Genomic DNA, 16,674 nt, shown 5'->3' on the forward strand with positions numbered 1-16,674 from the left:
TGAAATAAACAATTGGTTTTTGATACCCGGAACAGCCTGGTGTCAGTGGTTGGAAGGGTGGTTAGAAAATAATTAATTAAAACGCAACAGAAGACATATAGAACACGTCGATAAGGATAACGAAGATGGAAATAATTCAAGTTTAGGTGCCTTGAAATAGATCTTAATAGATGCCATAAATCAGTAGGAAAGGTTCCTTTGTTTTCGCAGCATCTGCAATAACAACAAAAAGGTAGAGTGTTAGGTGGGTATTATGGTACCTCTACACGGAGTAGATTGGTCCGCAAGACAAAATCCATTAATTATATTAATAAAGCCTTTAGTTGTTCAAATAATTAAACATGAATTTTTTGTTGTTAAAAAGTATATTGAGAATTATTTGCTACAGTAGTTGTGAGTTGCGGTCAATGTACTTTTACTATTAGATTTCTTATCCTGCAGGTTACCGACGAGTTCAAGCCAGAATGGAAACGCTATAACTCGAGCATGAGCTGCTTCTGGGACGTATACAGGTATCATAATATGCACCATAGCATTGTTGTTAAGGATTCATGTTCCTTAAATATTTTAGGTACATAGCAGGATTTCCTGAAAATCTATACCATCACTTGCTATAGATTTCCATACATAAACAGCATAAAATAAAGTAGTAGGTCTACTGCTAGCAAATTAGTAGTGTAACTAGCTTATAAACTAGTTTGGCAATTACTAAAAGAACACTAGCACTAACCCAACACTAGCCAACCATAATTTCAACAAAAAATCAACATTGAAAGATACTTCATAATCTCCTACTTTTCAACACTTTAAGAGTGAATATCAAAAACAAAAACGATGACGGTATTACATACAAAAAAAACACGGCCACATTATCAAAACTTTGCATTAATATGAAAGATAAAGACAAAATAGAGCTACAGTTTAATACAGAATGTGAAATTCCCTGTGAAAAGAACTGAGGAAAATCCTATTTTGAAACTTCAGAACAGTATTTCAATAGAAGGGTACCTGAGCAACATAGTTGAAGCTTTATGGCAAAAACTTCATCAAACCAGACCAAACTGTTCTGAACATACATTTGAGACAAACAGGACGTAGATTTAAATTATATACACCTGAAATCTTTCATCGAAGAAAAAAATAACTTCAATTGAAATTAAAAGAAATGATCACTTCAGAAACATATACAATTCAGGTTATCAACAAAAAATCAGTTCTATAAAATTTAAATTCATGTTACCCTAACTTCATAAACACATAATACATAATTAACAGTACTAAATATAAATAGATGAAATACAAAACAAAAATAACGGAATTACTACGTGTCAAAAAGAATGGTTACGCTTTGGAAAAACCAAAAGCAGCATTTACCTTTATTCATTTCACATTATGTTCAGTTCTGACCCATACTTTTAGTTAGTTGTATCACAGTGATGTATAACACACTGTAATAGATAAATGTAAGTAATATATAGTAGTAGTTAATCTTAAATTATACTCTATACATTTTAGTTCTTCAATAATTTGATAATGGAATTCTTAGTTCTAAAAAACTATTTTTTTCAATTTTAGTCCATGGCCATGCATTCAATTAAGTTGCGAAACAGTTGTCTTATTAACTGATTCACAAGATCAACAAAAATATATATTATTCATATACATAACTGTCAAGAAAAAAGTTATCAATAAATATTTCATTTTATAATAGGCTTTTTATTTATCATTTTGAAACCAGGTTTCATAGAATTTCATTCTAGGTATTTATATAAATGTGCACTTATGGCAATGTAAATGATAAACAGAGAAAGTTATAGTAAACGCTAGAAAAAAAAAATATATATACACATACTTTATATATATACATAAACTGGTAGAGGGGAGTTATAGGATGACCAGGCATAGTATCAGCTCTAATCCTATCTCCCCTCAGAAAAAAGCACTCAGAATGTATATAGGGCAGATTAAGTTGGGAAATAAATCAGTATTAATTCAGCAAGTACGTGCATAATTTCTATGCCCCTTTTTCCTTTTTTTTTTTAAATCGTTTTTACCTGACTTCACGTAAGTTATTATGACAATTATCCTAATTGAGAACCCTATAGATAGATATACACTGTGTGGCGGTAAAGGTTTAATCTCGATGCAGGACCATCATGGTTAGCATGCGGTTGTTTTGACTAACGGATGATCCTGAGCATGTGGCGCAGGTAAGGTTTCAAGTATATCAACCTTTCTTTGATCCCTGAGCTGCTCTCATGAAATTAGGGGAAGGGGTTGAAATGGTCAGATGGGAGGGGTTCCTGATTTAAAACTATCATCAAAGCGATTGTGATAATCTATATCCAAATACACTTAAGCATTATCAGAATTCATTAATTAAAAATATTATCAATAAAATAAGTTGTATATTGGATATATGAAAAAAAAACACAATCTCATAGCATCAAATATCTCAAAAGTCATCAAAATTTCTTGTTATTACTAATAGAAAACAATCCAAGAACGGTAAAACGCGATTATATGTTGATAAACATTTTAAGTACGTTTTAGGAGATGGACTCTAGCAAACTCTATTTAACTTAGCTCCAGAAAAAGTGATTAGAACATCACGTAAAAATGGTACGGTGCGCGTCGAAATGAAACATAAAATCCAGGTGTGCGTGGATGACAGAGCGGTCCATGGAAGTGACTAAGATGATATGGAAAGACTCGTAAAGAAGAGATGCATGTCAATAATACTATATGCAATAATACGATAATAAGATACGATATACGAGATGCAGATGAAATGTGCTTGCAAGTAAATCAAGATAAAACAAAGTATATGATTATAAGCATAAAAATCCAAAATAACGACATCGTATCGGTAGATGAAAATCATAGATGGAAAATCGTATCCGAGAGAAGACAGTTTCAAATTCCTCGACTTCACAATAACATCAAAAAATGATCAAAGAACTGTGATAGACCAACGTATAACAAGTGCGAACTAAGCCTTCTTTTCTCTGTCAAGAATACTGAAATCCCAAAAACTCTAAAGCTAAGTTTGTACAATACCCTACTGGGTATTGGTAACCTAGCATGCAAAATCGAGAGAACGGAAAGTCCTTCGTACAATTACAGGAGCGATAAGAGATCATGGAAAAGAAAAATTAACAGTAAGAGCCTTTACTCATGGAAACTAAAAATTAACGGTGAACTGCTTGCAGAAACTGGTCAGTCAATATTTTATGATATTAAGGCCTGGAGGTTAAGATGGGCGGGACATGTAGCTCGAAGCAATCCATCAGAACTTTTGTACACAAAAATAAATATCAGTATAGTTGGCAAGAGATGAAATGGAGGCCCAAAGCCAGAGAAATCAGGCCTTAGGCATGACATTGATCATGAGCGATGAAAATCCCTAATAAAAGGGCATACTGCTGAGACAATTTATATTTATATGTAAAAAAAAACACTCTCCTTGTAGGTAATAGTAAACTAAGTTAAGTGTAATAATGAACGGCGGACAAATAATTAATGAAATCAGTATATTTTACAAAATTATTCAAGTTTGTTCATTAACATGTACTCACCAAATAAGAAATTAAAAATAAAAGCATTATAAAAATAAATATAGATGATTTTAAAATAATTTATTAATTAAAAGCAGAATATATTTAATTATAGATAAATTTATATTATATTATCGAGAGCATATTATATGTATCAACAGAAAATATTACAAGATTCAATATTCTGTGATATGGAAAATATCTAGAGAGACATCGAAATTCGTTACGAAAAACTACAAAATTCGTTCAGTTGTAAATAATTGAGTACGCCTTTCCAAATCAGTAAACAGGAAGCAATACGACTTTATAGACAAGTAATTGCGTAAATTAATTATTCACTATCTTTCTGCCACTCAATAAAACATGTTTGTACTTTTATTAGGAAGACAATTGTCTATGCTATGCTGCATAAATACTAATATTCCATTTTGTTTCTGCTACTTGCTTTAATGGGAACAGAACCGAGGTGATAGAAGTCAGAGCCCCGCCCTTGTAATGGATCATGAACCGTGGAAAGGGAGTGTATTAGGAGCACAAACTGGTGAGGACCGGAATAGGAACCACCTAAGGCTATTATTTCAAGCTGACTATTGTTCCTCCTCCCCTTCTCTTGAAATATTTATCGCGATCCTTCTCGTAGCAGAATGGGATCCAGAAGGGAGAATGTCGTATCCCCTCCGTGTAGATAATCACAATCTCTTCGTTCGGTATACTCCTTTTTCCCGGATTCAGTTTTGTAAACGGCGTACTAGTAAATGTCTTTGACTAGTTTTAGTAAAGCAGCGATATCTAAAGTGTCTATGTATAACAGGAAGCATTTTAACTTCAATAAGGTAATGACTGCAGGTTTTATTTTAGCCTGTTCACGCTGATATGCGAATTACATAAATGTAATTACCAATATTAGTGAACATACCACATAATAGATATTACACCGCTTCTAAATTCAAGTGAAAACCCTTCTTTGCTTTATTAGTGTCACATCTGACAAAAAAAAAGTATTTTTTTATTTTATGTTGTCCATAAAAAGTACAGTTGACTATAATTGGCACAGAAACCTTGGACAGCTTCGAAACTTGGATAACTTTGGGACAGTATGAAGGAGAAAGAAACCTCACGGCACAGTCATATTATTTTTAGAATACGTCCAATGAAAATAAAAAAAAGTTTATTTTTTTATAATTTATTTATTGTTATTTACAACTGTATAAAAATATACAACTAGTAAATTTGCAGTAGGAGACATAGTGACATGAAACAAACATTTGTAGAATCTACCCATTTACTACTCCAATAACATTTCTAGAGGAGAAGATCTCAAGGCCATATTATTTTTAGACACCTCCGAGATTTATTAGATAATGAAGGAGAAGCCAGATTAGAAACGAATTAGTTTGGGTTGATAGGAAGTTTATCATGGAAGGATTGGTATCTGGTTTGGGCCAAATCGGCAACATATGGGATATTGAGATAGTGATGGATGACTTGATTTGTGACAAAGGAGCATTAAGTATTTTGAACTGTAATGATTGGATTCGGGAGGAATTTGATGGTTTAGTGGAGCCCCAAAGCTCAACTCCAATGTCCAGATAGACCTTATAATTGTCATGTAGATCAGCCTTTTGTAATGAACTGGCAGTTTAGACCGTTTGTCTAGTAAATGCTGCAGCAGTCAGAATCGACGAGCAGTTTCCTGTCTTTTCAGTCTTGTATGAGGATTCCATGCCAGTCGTTTGTCCAGATGTAGTCCGGCTCTGTTAGACAGAAATAAGTGGGGTATTAATAAAAGATACTGTGGGGCAAGAGGTCATGGGTTTACGACGAAGGGTAAATGTGATTTGGTGTAATTTATTTTAATCCTCCAGTTTTGGCACTATTCATCAAGGGTGATGATATGGGATTGGAAGGTTTGGGATACAATGTAAGGATCATTGTTCACTGCATCGGCATACATGGTGAGGATAGTGTTGGGGATTATATGGTTGGAATCAAAGATGGGGTACAGGCGTTTCAAGATGAGTTCCTCAAGGATTTTGCCCATGATAGGTAACAGAGGTATAGGACTTTAGGGGGATGGGTATTCTGAAAAAAAGTAAAAACGTTTTCTTTTGTGAGATGTTTCACTACTTAAGCAAAGCAGCTATATGAAATTTACTGTGAAACCTTGAGTTCATTATGTCGCATAAAATATTTGAGTATCCGTTGACTGTCTCTATTTGTTGAGACAATTTCAAACTGCAAATTTGATGCCGTCTCTGATATGCCTGTAAGAGTTCTTATCTTATCTGTTGCACCCTTACAAAAATTGGCGAAACCTGAACTAATTATTGAGAGATTTAAAGTTTTGTTTTGGTATCTTAGAGGCTTATCTGTAATCCTCCAACAGTATCCTAACGATATTTTTGTTCCGTTTTTAGAATGCTCACACTCTTTGATAATTACTTTACCAGCAAAAAAACCTGTAAAAATATTTTATGCAATTTGTTTTCTTTCAATTTGTCAAGAATAAAGTTCTATTACTACCAGTGTTTATTATTCGACGGTCAGTGTGATAGAACCTTCATTGATCAATAGAATAGGGGGATATCATACTGCAAATCGTCTGATAGCAAATTTTTTAAAAATGCACGTACGGGATATCTGTTTATCCAATTTAATTGAGTTAAATATTCCCAAAAAAACAACATTAAATAAACTTTAATTTTTAAAAATATTTATTTACAATTGTATTTACATAAAAAAAGATCTAGTAAATTTAATCTAAGACCATAATGGAGTGATACAGGGATGTAGACAAAACACCTCTTGGTAGCACTCTAATAATGTTTCTATATTAGAAGGTCTCCAAGCCATCTTTTTTTCAAGCACCCCACAGGATTACCAGGAATGGAAAAGGAAGTTGTGATAGAATGTTGGTCACTAGTTGTTTTGGACGATTAGAGAGTTTATAATGGAAAAATCAGTATTTGGTTCGGGCTAGATCGCCTACATATGGAACATTAAGATCTTTATGGATCATTTTGACTTGTGATAAAGTCAGAGGCATTGAGGATTTTACGGAGTAGTTAACATTAAATTTAATAATCGGATTCCATAATGAATTAAAACTTTCGTTATTTAGGTATAACAAACTGAAGCTAAATCACTTTTAAAAAATAAAAAATTAGTTAATTTTTTTCGGAATCCATGATTATCTCACTCATGATCATCGCCTTTGATCAATCACTGAATATGAAATTTTCTGCTTCTTTTTGAAATTATGCCTGATTATTCCGGACAAAATCTTAATTAACCTGAAAACAGGCGAGGGCTGTATCGTTTCCTTTGCGATACAAATAACAAATTACAATACAAACCTTATTTTTAGTGCATGGTTAGAAATTTTGTAGGTTTGTCCTGATCGAGTTATAGCATCAAATTATTGCAGTAGGGTGTTCCGTTCCAAATATTGTATTTCGCGTACGCCAGCCAATTTGATGGATCTACCTTATGTTGGGAACAATCCTTATTGTTTAAATAAAATAATTTGTATCAATGTTTTAAAAAAAATGTTTAATAATAGTGTTAAGTTAATCTGTCATTAAAAATTGATGGAAAGGTGGGTAGAGTAGCCTGCAAAATGTTGGATGTTGTGTGTAAATGTATACCTACGATTGTCCTCGAGGATGTTTAGGATAGCTGAAACGTTTGACATTTAAAGAAATAATAAAGAGTGTTTGAGAATTACTGGTGCTGGTACTGGTATTTGGTGGGGGGAACAAGTCCGGCAAGTGGGCCTAGTGGTCCTTTTTGCCAACCCCAGACGGCTACCGAGGTAGCCGCCGCGTACTAATCAAGGTGGGAGTGTCCAGATTCATTTTTCGGGTCCGCCGAAAAATGAATGTTAACTGCCCCAGGTGGGAATCGGCCACAACGTTCCGAACCGAGCGCACTGGGACCTGCGCCGCACGGCCGTCACGTCCCTGTTTGAGACTTAACTTGAATAGAAATTAGTTTATTTAAACAATAAAACCAGTCTCGAAGAGGTGAAAAGATTATATATATACTACAATCCTTATGTTTACAAGTAAGAGTAAGATAGCCTTAGTAGGTAGCTTGAAGTCAAGTTGAAGTTTCATATCACTTCTTTACTTGAAACAAGAACCATCAGTTTGTAAACAAAAGTCTTGTGCAGTTGATAAATAGGCACAATCAAATAATTTGTCTATGTTTATTTACAAACAGCATGCATTAATTTTTGTCAGTTCAGAACATTTAATAATGATAACATTAAATAATTAAAATTATCTTAAATATGAATGTGATCCTGGTTACTCCTACCCTAAACATGTTTGTAGTAAAACCGAAATTACAAATGGGGTCAATAAAGGATTACATAAAAAACGGTAAATGAAGTTCCATTGCCAGTTGCCGACAGTTACAGGAGCAGTGACCTACAACCTGGGAAACCCAACCTTAACCCGGGGACTGAAGCTCAGGCTGCTGCTGGACATTGTGTTGTAAATTCTATATTTATTAATTCTATTATTCACACAACTTCTATTTTACTTATTTTTTTACAAGCATGTATACAAATAGAGATTTATAGCATATGTTATAGCTAATTGTTTCTCGTATAGATTTAAAATCAATATTTGTTTGGAATTTTTCTCATTTCGACCAGGTTTTAAAACCATAGTAGGCCCAACCGTCCGCCATATGCCACGAAAACTCAATTATATTTTAAAAGACACATTTTGATGAATATGACTTTTAATTTAATTTATTTTATTGTTTGCTCTATATATTCTTGTAATATATAAATCTATAGGTTTTTAATTTTTTTTTGTAGTTAAAGACAAGATTTTACAAAATGTTCCACGTAAAACTAAAAAATATATTTGAGTCATTCATTGATAGTAAAATTTTGGAACTTTTTTTTATTCTAGTACTATTCTTAAGCCGCTGCAACACAATTCTATAAATGTTTTACACAACGTTGGATCCGACGTTTCTAAAAGACAAATAATTGGTACCAGGCTTTAGGAGCTCGTAGTTCGACATACGGCCACATGATGCGTCCAATGTAAGGTATTTGTGTTGTTGGCTTTTGGTGGATCTCTATTTTATCCTAACAACGTATTTTGTCAAACATCACTCATGTTGGTCTTGCTTTCCTTATTTCTAAATACCTTAAACTGTAAACTCAACTTAATTCACTATGCTGAACTAAAATAATGCACTTTGAGTTATTAGAGTATTCAAATTAACAAATCATATATCGTTTTATCTGTTTAACACCTTGCTGAAAAGGGAGTTTCCTCTATCCTCCCAGACCCATATCCTGATTATCTACGCTGACCATTCCAGTTAAAAGCTGGCCTAGAATTGACATCAATAGCTTTAAACAACACGAAGAGATTACTTTCAGTGATAAACAAGGTTCAGCCCAATGTGCCGGCATGTCCTAGCAGCATCCATTAGATAGCACTTACAAAAGAGAACTGATATAGTACAGAGAGCGTTGGGTAAGAGATCACTACGCATCACATGCGTCAATATCAAGCCACTCTTCCTCGGTGAAATAGAAAATTTGAACTCTGATCGGTTTTTTGGTTTACGTATATTCCTTAAATCGTATTGAAAATAAAATTAAGAATCCAAGAAGAATGTTTTTATACCCTATTATCATATAATTGTAATTTTATACTTTGATTAGCTTTCCTATTCCTATAGAATATTTTTCGTTTAAAAAATAAACATTCCATTAAAGGTTTTTTACGTACATATATAACTTATGTATTACCGGAAGATAACAATAAAAAGGCACAGAAATGTCATGCGGGGTAACAATACTAATTTTATTTTTTCTGTTAAATTTATTTTCAAAACATTACATTTGTTTTCTTTCTTAAAATTGTTGGGTAATATTAATATATCTTATCTTATAACATCATAACTATCATATCATAACTTTATATATATATATATAATCTTAGTTCTCTATGTTTTATTTATTAATTAAGCCATTAATGAACCATGAACCACTTGGTTAGATGCGGAATGTTACAACATAAATTAGAACCAAGAAAGAATGAGTAATCACAGGGCCGGAAGTAGGGGAGGGGCCAAGAAGGCACGTGCTCCGAGTGAATTTAGAGAACAAAATTCTTATCCAAGTTGGGCAAAAATAGTTATTTCTGCTTATTAATTGTTTTGAACTTAATTTAAAAAATAAAATTACGTAATTTTATAAGAATTACTAGTTTATTACAAAATAAATCACCTAAAATATCGTCATAAACTTGTTTACTTTTATTAAGGAGCGAGGAAGATGAAAGAATAAAGCGGAAAAATCAAACTAGCTTCATCTAGAAACACCCCGGCACTTAATAACCACTTCGAGGGAAAATCCCCGTTCTTAATAATATCGTATGTGCTTACTTTGTCGTATTCAGACTTAGTGTCGTACCCATTGCTTTCGCCCAGAAGTAACTAACATAATTCAAGACATTTTTATTATGCAAGGTGATAGAAAACATATAATGATCTCTTCAATGACACACTGTTATTCAGAACTTAGGTTAACCTATCAAATTTTTATTTTTAATTTAAATTATTATTATAAAAGTTGGTAGTATAAAAAAGAGAATAAACGTAAACTTAAAAATTTTTTGAATATCCAAAAATTTGTATAATTTTCGAGATTTTAGGGTCAGTAGATTTTAACCTAAAATCATCATAAATATGTTAGTGGAATATTTTTTAATTATTTCAAATTCTAAATAAATAAATTGCATTTTTACATAATTTAAAATAATTAATGAACCAGGAAAAATCTCATGATAATTAAATAAATTGGTTATCCTAAAATTGGAATATTAAGCAATTATATGAATGAGAAATAAACAAATGTTTGCAATTTTTCTCAGAATATCCAGTTGATTTTCCGATCCCATAATTAAATTTATTCCCGTTATTATTATATAGTTACTGTGAAAAATTGTATTAGCGCCAAAAATCCTTCTCAATATTTCACCAGATGCATATTTTTAGTTGAAATAAAAATAACATAGTTGACAATAAAGCCATACTTATTTATGAGATGTGTAATTTATTTTATTATTATTCCAGATGATGTATTTATAGCAGTAATATTTTTAAAAAAATTATTATTTAGTAAAACATTATTAATAAGTTTCAAATACTAAACTTTCAAAAAAATAAATACAAATAATAAATGAGATTTATCATGTTTTCAAGGGCCAATAAACCAGGGAAAACTAATGAAAATTAAAGAGAAAAAATACCTTTATCATTGAATTGGAAATATAAAAACATTGCGAAAAATTAATATAAATTGTTAAAAACAATAACAACAAATATTTTAATTTTAGTTGTTTCGATAATCGAAGATTCAGTTGATGCTCCAAGCTGATTTAATTTATCCACATTCTTATTGGATTTTAAAGGTGAAATATTGTTAATAATAAATAGACTGACCAATGTTTCAACAAATTTATATTTTTATTTTAAAAGACAAAATATTATTACGGCAACAAACCCACGCTGATTTATGTTATTTATGATGAGTTTATTTTTCAGCACGTTCGATAATCGCTTTACAGCCGAAATGTTTTTATTTAAAAAACAAATATACAGTGCAGGCTTTTAGAATAAAGTTACATTTGATTTAGCACTTTTGAAGGGTCCAGTTTACACCAATTTAAACAGAACGCTAAACGGTACAGAAAATATTTTTAACTTTAAAAATGGACTTATTCCATCTGAATTATCCCCAAACCTCAATCGGTGAATACTTTTCTAATTAACACACTTATAGAAATCAGTATTTTTAGACTTTTTCAGGTGAAACTTGTGGAATGGTAAGATCGTTCTACTAACAGATGGTGCCACAATATCTCTCTTTTTGATTATTTCATACGGAAGGTATTATTTTCAGGTATGGACGTACCTTGAAGGCAACCCGATGACCGGATGACGGAAGAGGATGGTGGAAATGCAGACGTAGCAGGATCAGTATTAATTAGAGAGAGAATTGCGGGGAGAGGCGGGATATTGATTGTGGAGGAACAGGTGTGTGCTGGTGGCGCAGGCCCGCCCGACCCAGGCTCAGTCTTGCCCAGGCCACCTCGCGCCCAGGACCACAGGTAACCCGCAGCGTCTATATATACATATATCTATCTGTCTGTATGTAGCCATCGTCATCTCATTGATATCTCATTATTATCGTTTATTGTTTATTTTATTTTGGTTCATTTAATGTTGATGCCTTGTCCCCTTTGTAACAACAACTCCCCCTTTTTCCCTAAACGTTATGTTAATGTTCCGTGATTATGTTACCCTTTTCAGCCCTTGAAATTATTTTTAAGTGTTGTGCATAAGTGAGGCGATGTGGCGATGTGTGGCGAGGAGCGGCGGCGGAGCAACAAGTGGACTCCCGCTCCCAACTGTTCCAGCCATTCTCTTCAGCTAGTCATAGTTTTCAACACATTACACTATATTTACCCCTTCTTAATTTATATGAGTAGTTTTAATTTTTCAAACAAATACAAATAAGGTTCACTAAAATTATTCCGCAATGATTAAACTAAATATGAAGTTACTCTCCGTGAGAAAAATATAAAATGCTTTGACTATGAGCATTAGATACTATTATTTTATACAAAAATAATAAATTTAAAAAAAGTTCTTAAACAATTTTTTGTTCAACACAATTAAAATCCTTTCCTAATAATTATAAACTGAAAAGTGCTGATTCTTCTTTTATAATTTCCAATTTAGCTATTTTAATTTATGAATTTTTAATTTACAATTTTGTTTTATAGTTTGCGATATATAATAAAATTGCTTGCATATGTTTCATAGGTAACAGCTCCGTACATATTTATTGATATCAAGATTGTATTGATGTATTTGATTATATTCTCGTAAAATTTAGTATAAATAAAAAACACTATTCGAAAGCTAATACTGTATTTAAAATACTTTATTATTTTCTTTCTTTTTTATATGAAAGTTATGTTGTCCTTAAAAATAGATTTTATGTTACTAACATCAATCTATTAATGATGTGAATTGTGAAAATTCAAGCCAAAATATTAGAAATTCATAAGAATAGCTGAACTTACATGAAATGAAACACTAAAATAAAACACTATAGTATTAATCTACACTTATTCTCTAAAACATCCCCTGATAAAATATTGTGTATTAATTTAAAAACTAAAAATAAAAAAAAATAAAATAAGAAGAAAATGAAATAAGCTTGAAATGTATAAAAAGTCAATTCAAATTCCAATTGATTACTTATGAGTTGAAAACTATTAATTATGCGATAGATACGAGGGACTTCAAAAAGATCATGTTTGGGAATAGCCGAAGAAATCTCGGCCTTCACTTTAAACTGTGAAGACTATTATAAACACAACTTATATTTGTATATCATTTAAATCAATTTTAAAACTAATTTTGCTCGGTAAAATATAATAAAAGATTTTTTTATACCCCTAAAAACAAATTTCTTTTACTAAAAAAAAAATTGCTTTCAAATAATTATTACACTTATCAATTAAATAAATAAAGTTTGTTAAAATGCTTTTTATTTACCTAAACTGTAGCTACAAGATTTCGGCGCGCATATTGTACATAATATTCAGCTTTTGATAAATAGGGATAAATACATTAATTATATGATAAGTTGTAACATTATTATATATATAAATTATATTTGTAAGTGTAGAGGGACTTTCTGAGTTAACTTGTTGCTATGAGACTTGTTGCGTCTTCAAAATTATGGGTAAGTTTCAGAAAAATGGTCATTTATTTTATTTTTTTCATTGTATTCATGGATTGTATTTTTATTTATTAATACGTAAAATTACTTGTAAAAAATCTGTTTGCAATATTTTACTAACAATTTCGATATGGGAGCTATTTATTCCATAAAATCAGAGTTCTAATAATTTACTTTTTTTTTAAATTAATTTTTTTTTTAAAGAAATAAATTTTATTTTAAATTATAACTTAAAAAATAATTGACCTAAAAGCAAATTTCATCATGCATGAAATTATATACTCACTCTCCGCACCAATCAATTTATACCACTTAACTTTTAGTAATTAAAGGTATACACAGGAGTTTGAATGAGATTGTATTTCAACTTAGCTTTAAGAGAAGAAGCAATTACAGGTGAAAGAATAAACAATTAAGGACATCCAGTAACTTAAAATAGCAGTGTAATCATTTTAATTCTAGTTGCATTTGAAATTTTATATTTATATAATTTAAATTCCATTATTGTTTAATCAATAAAGTAATGGCCGTGGTGCCGTTGTATGTTTATGGCATTTGTGTGATTATATCTAAATAATGGATTATACCTAGCTATATAGTAATAAATGAATATGATTATACCAATTCTAGATACATAAACGCTTTTAGAAGTTTTGAACAGATTTTTTTTTCAGTTTGAAACAATTAATTTAAAAATATTTGATTCTGGCTTCAATTTATCATTTCTAAATTATTTGTTTGGGTTTTAATAATTCTTCATATTTACCTTATGTTTTTCATACATTTTATTATATCAAAGTTATGAAATTTTAAGTGGATACGTAATAGATTACAATAAATATAATAATACAGTTTCAAGTAGTATAATAAATTTAATACAGTAGAATAAATACTAGTTAATATTTTTTAACACTTATAACTTTAATCTTTCACGAAAAACGTTTTATGCGGAAAATAATAATCAAAAGGATGATCACAAAATAGAAAATGGTACTCAATTTATATTTATTATTAAATTGGTATTATATAAATATTTTTTATGCACCATGGGTTCTGGCCCCTCCCTTGTGAATCACCAAGGCTGGAGTCCGAAGAGAAAATGGGTGTGTTGAATTTCAAGTTTTTAAGCTAATGCCGATTTGGTGGCTGACTTCTTTTACAACATATTTGGTGGTAACTCTTTTGTAATTTTTATAAAACATTAGATACATCTAAGGAGGGGGCTGATAAGGGATTTATTAACTTTAATAAATTTTTTTTTGTGATTCTCCATCTAAAAGTTTTCCATCATTTATTCAAAAGGGCCTTAAGAATCCAGGCAGAAGATATATTTTATCATTTTCGTGTTTTGTTTTTTTAAAATACTGTATACTTTGCTTAAATCAATCGATTTGTTAAAAATAAGACAAATATATTGTTGATTGCATTGAATGAGTATAAAACTTTACGAAATCAAAAGGTAATTTCAGTAAAATAGGCAAAAAAAAGGAAAATTAATTCAGAGTAAAAGATAAGTCAGAATCTTTTTTAGCGTCCTTTTAAACGGTAAATTTTTAATATTCAAACATTTTTATGAAATTTACCAGAGTTTACCAAGGTGAATTACAGAAAAAAAATATATTTTTTTTAATGGAAAATGTAATAATGTAATAATTGTAATAACAATGCTAACATATTCAATTTAGCCTCGATATAATTATAATCATTAGTAAATAAACGCTAAATATCTAATACCTCAAAAACAGAGGATATTATGAAAAAAATGTAAATATATAAATTTTATGTATATATATTCTTCCCACGAATATTTAACTATAGTATAAAATACTATAGTATTGTTCTATACAATAGAATCGGAGGCCGTGCTTATTATGAGTATTATTGAACATCATAAAACTATTCTTCTGTTCAGTGCTTACATTTTCAGGTGGCACAAAATGTATTCCGCTTATTCCTGGCTGCTATCATCGTCTAATGACAAATACTTGAAGTAATTAATATGAATTTTCTGACTCCTGTAAGTGCTTAAAAAAAATAGAGTATAAAAAATGTTCGGAATCTGGTATGAAGCAATCTACTTTTAAGGTATCGAGAAAAAGAATTAAGCCGTGGAATTTATTCGTAACTTTAATATTATTATTAAGAGGTATTTATGATTACATAATGTTTTTAAGTTTTAGAAGTCATAGATCATTTTGCTTTACATCGGATATCATTGTATATTATGAATAATGCTTTGTCAATTTACTGTGGCAAAGCGTCACTGATATTGAAAGCCAATGAGATTGCTAAAGAAGTAACTATTAGAAAAATAAAGTAAAGTAATGTAGAGATTTTATATACTACACTATATCATTTAGGTACATTTTTGTGGTGTACCAGTCGTGGATATATGAGTGTATCAGGAGTTATAATGGAAATATTTAGTAGTCCGCACGGTGCTATTTCGGACTCAATTACCTTGCTTTTAAATTTAGATATAGGTACTTCACAATATGACGTAAGTGTGATAATAGAGTGTAAATTACATATAAAAAAGTATTTTTTTTTTCAAAATGTGATGTCATTGATTTATGCTTTTTTTCTTATATTGTTCAGTGTTCCTCATTATGGTATTATAAACAAAAAAAAAGTCGGACATCTTGGTTTTCAATCATAATTTTTGTGAAGTAATTTTGCCTGATAATTATCAAATAAACATACCTTCACCTATAACTTTCATACGTACTCACTAATTACTAAATTATGGTTTGAAATAAACTAAAATACGTTAATTTGAAACTAAGAAACTAGAAAAAATATAAAATAAAATAACATAAAAAATAAAGAGATATTTTTTATGTACACAAGAAGTGTACTAAGATGAGTTAGCTGGAATGAATGCTTCCCACGAACTCAATGTGAACAATGGATACTAAAAGTGCTTTTAGGAAGAAAAGACCTACGCTGGTTTGAGTGCGTACGTAGGCGGCGTCCTAAACTGCCCGAATCACTGAGCAAGTCTAATTTTATCAACCGACCAAAAGCCTTAAGTTGTTCAGAATTTTAAATCAATGATCTTATCTTGCGAAATAGTCCAATTTATTCTTTTAAGTGTAAATCTAAAATTTTTATTTTACAATTTTGCCATTTTATCCGTTCTAAAAGATATTTTTGTAGTTTATGATGATTAATAAAAAATAATAAGGCTTGTACTCATGCTTTTGACACTTTCGAAAGAATTTTGTTTTAGGGAAATAATTATAGACAGGTTTAATATTCAGTTAAAAATGATTTCATTTTTAAACAAATTTGCTATGTGCTACTACTACAAATAACTAT

The sequence above is a fragment of the Halyomorpha halys genome, unplaced genomic scaffold (genome assembly GCF_000696795.3).
Source record: "Halyomorpha halys isolate HHAL.00 unplaced genomic scaffold, Hhal_1.1 Scaffold1747.1, whole genome shotgun sequence".
Lineage (NCBI taxonomy): Eukaryota > Metazoa > Arthropoda > Insecta > Hemiptera > Pentatomidae > Halyomorpha > Halyomorpha halys.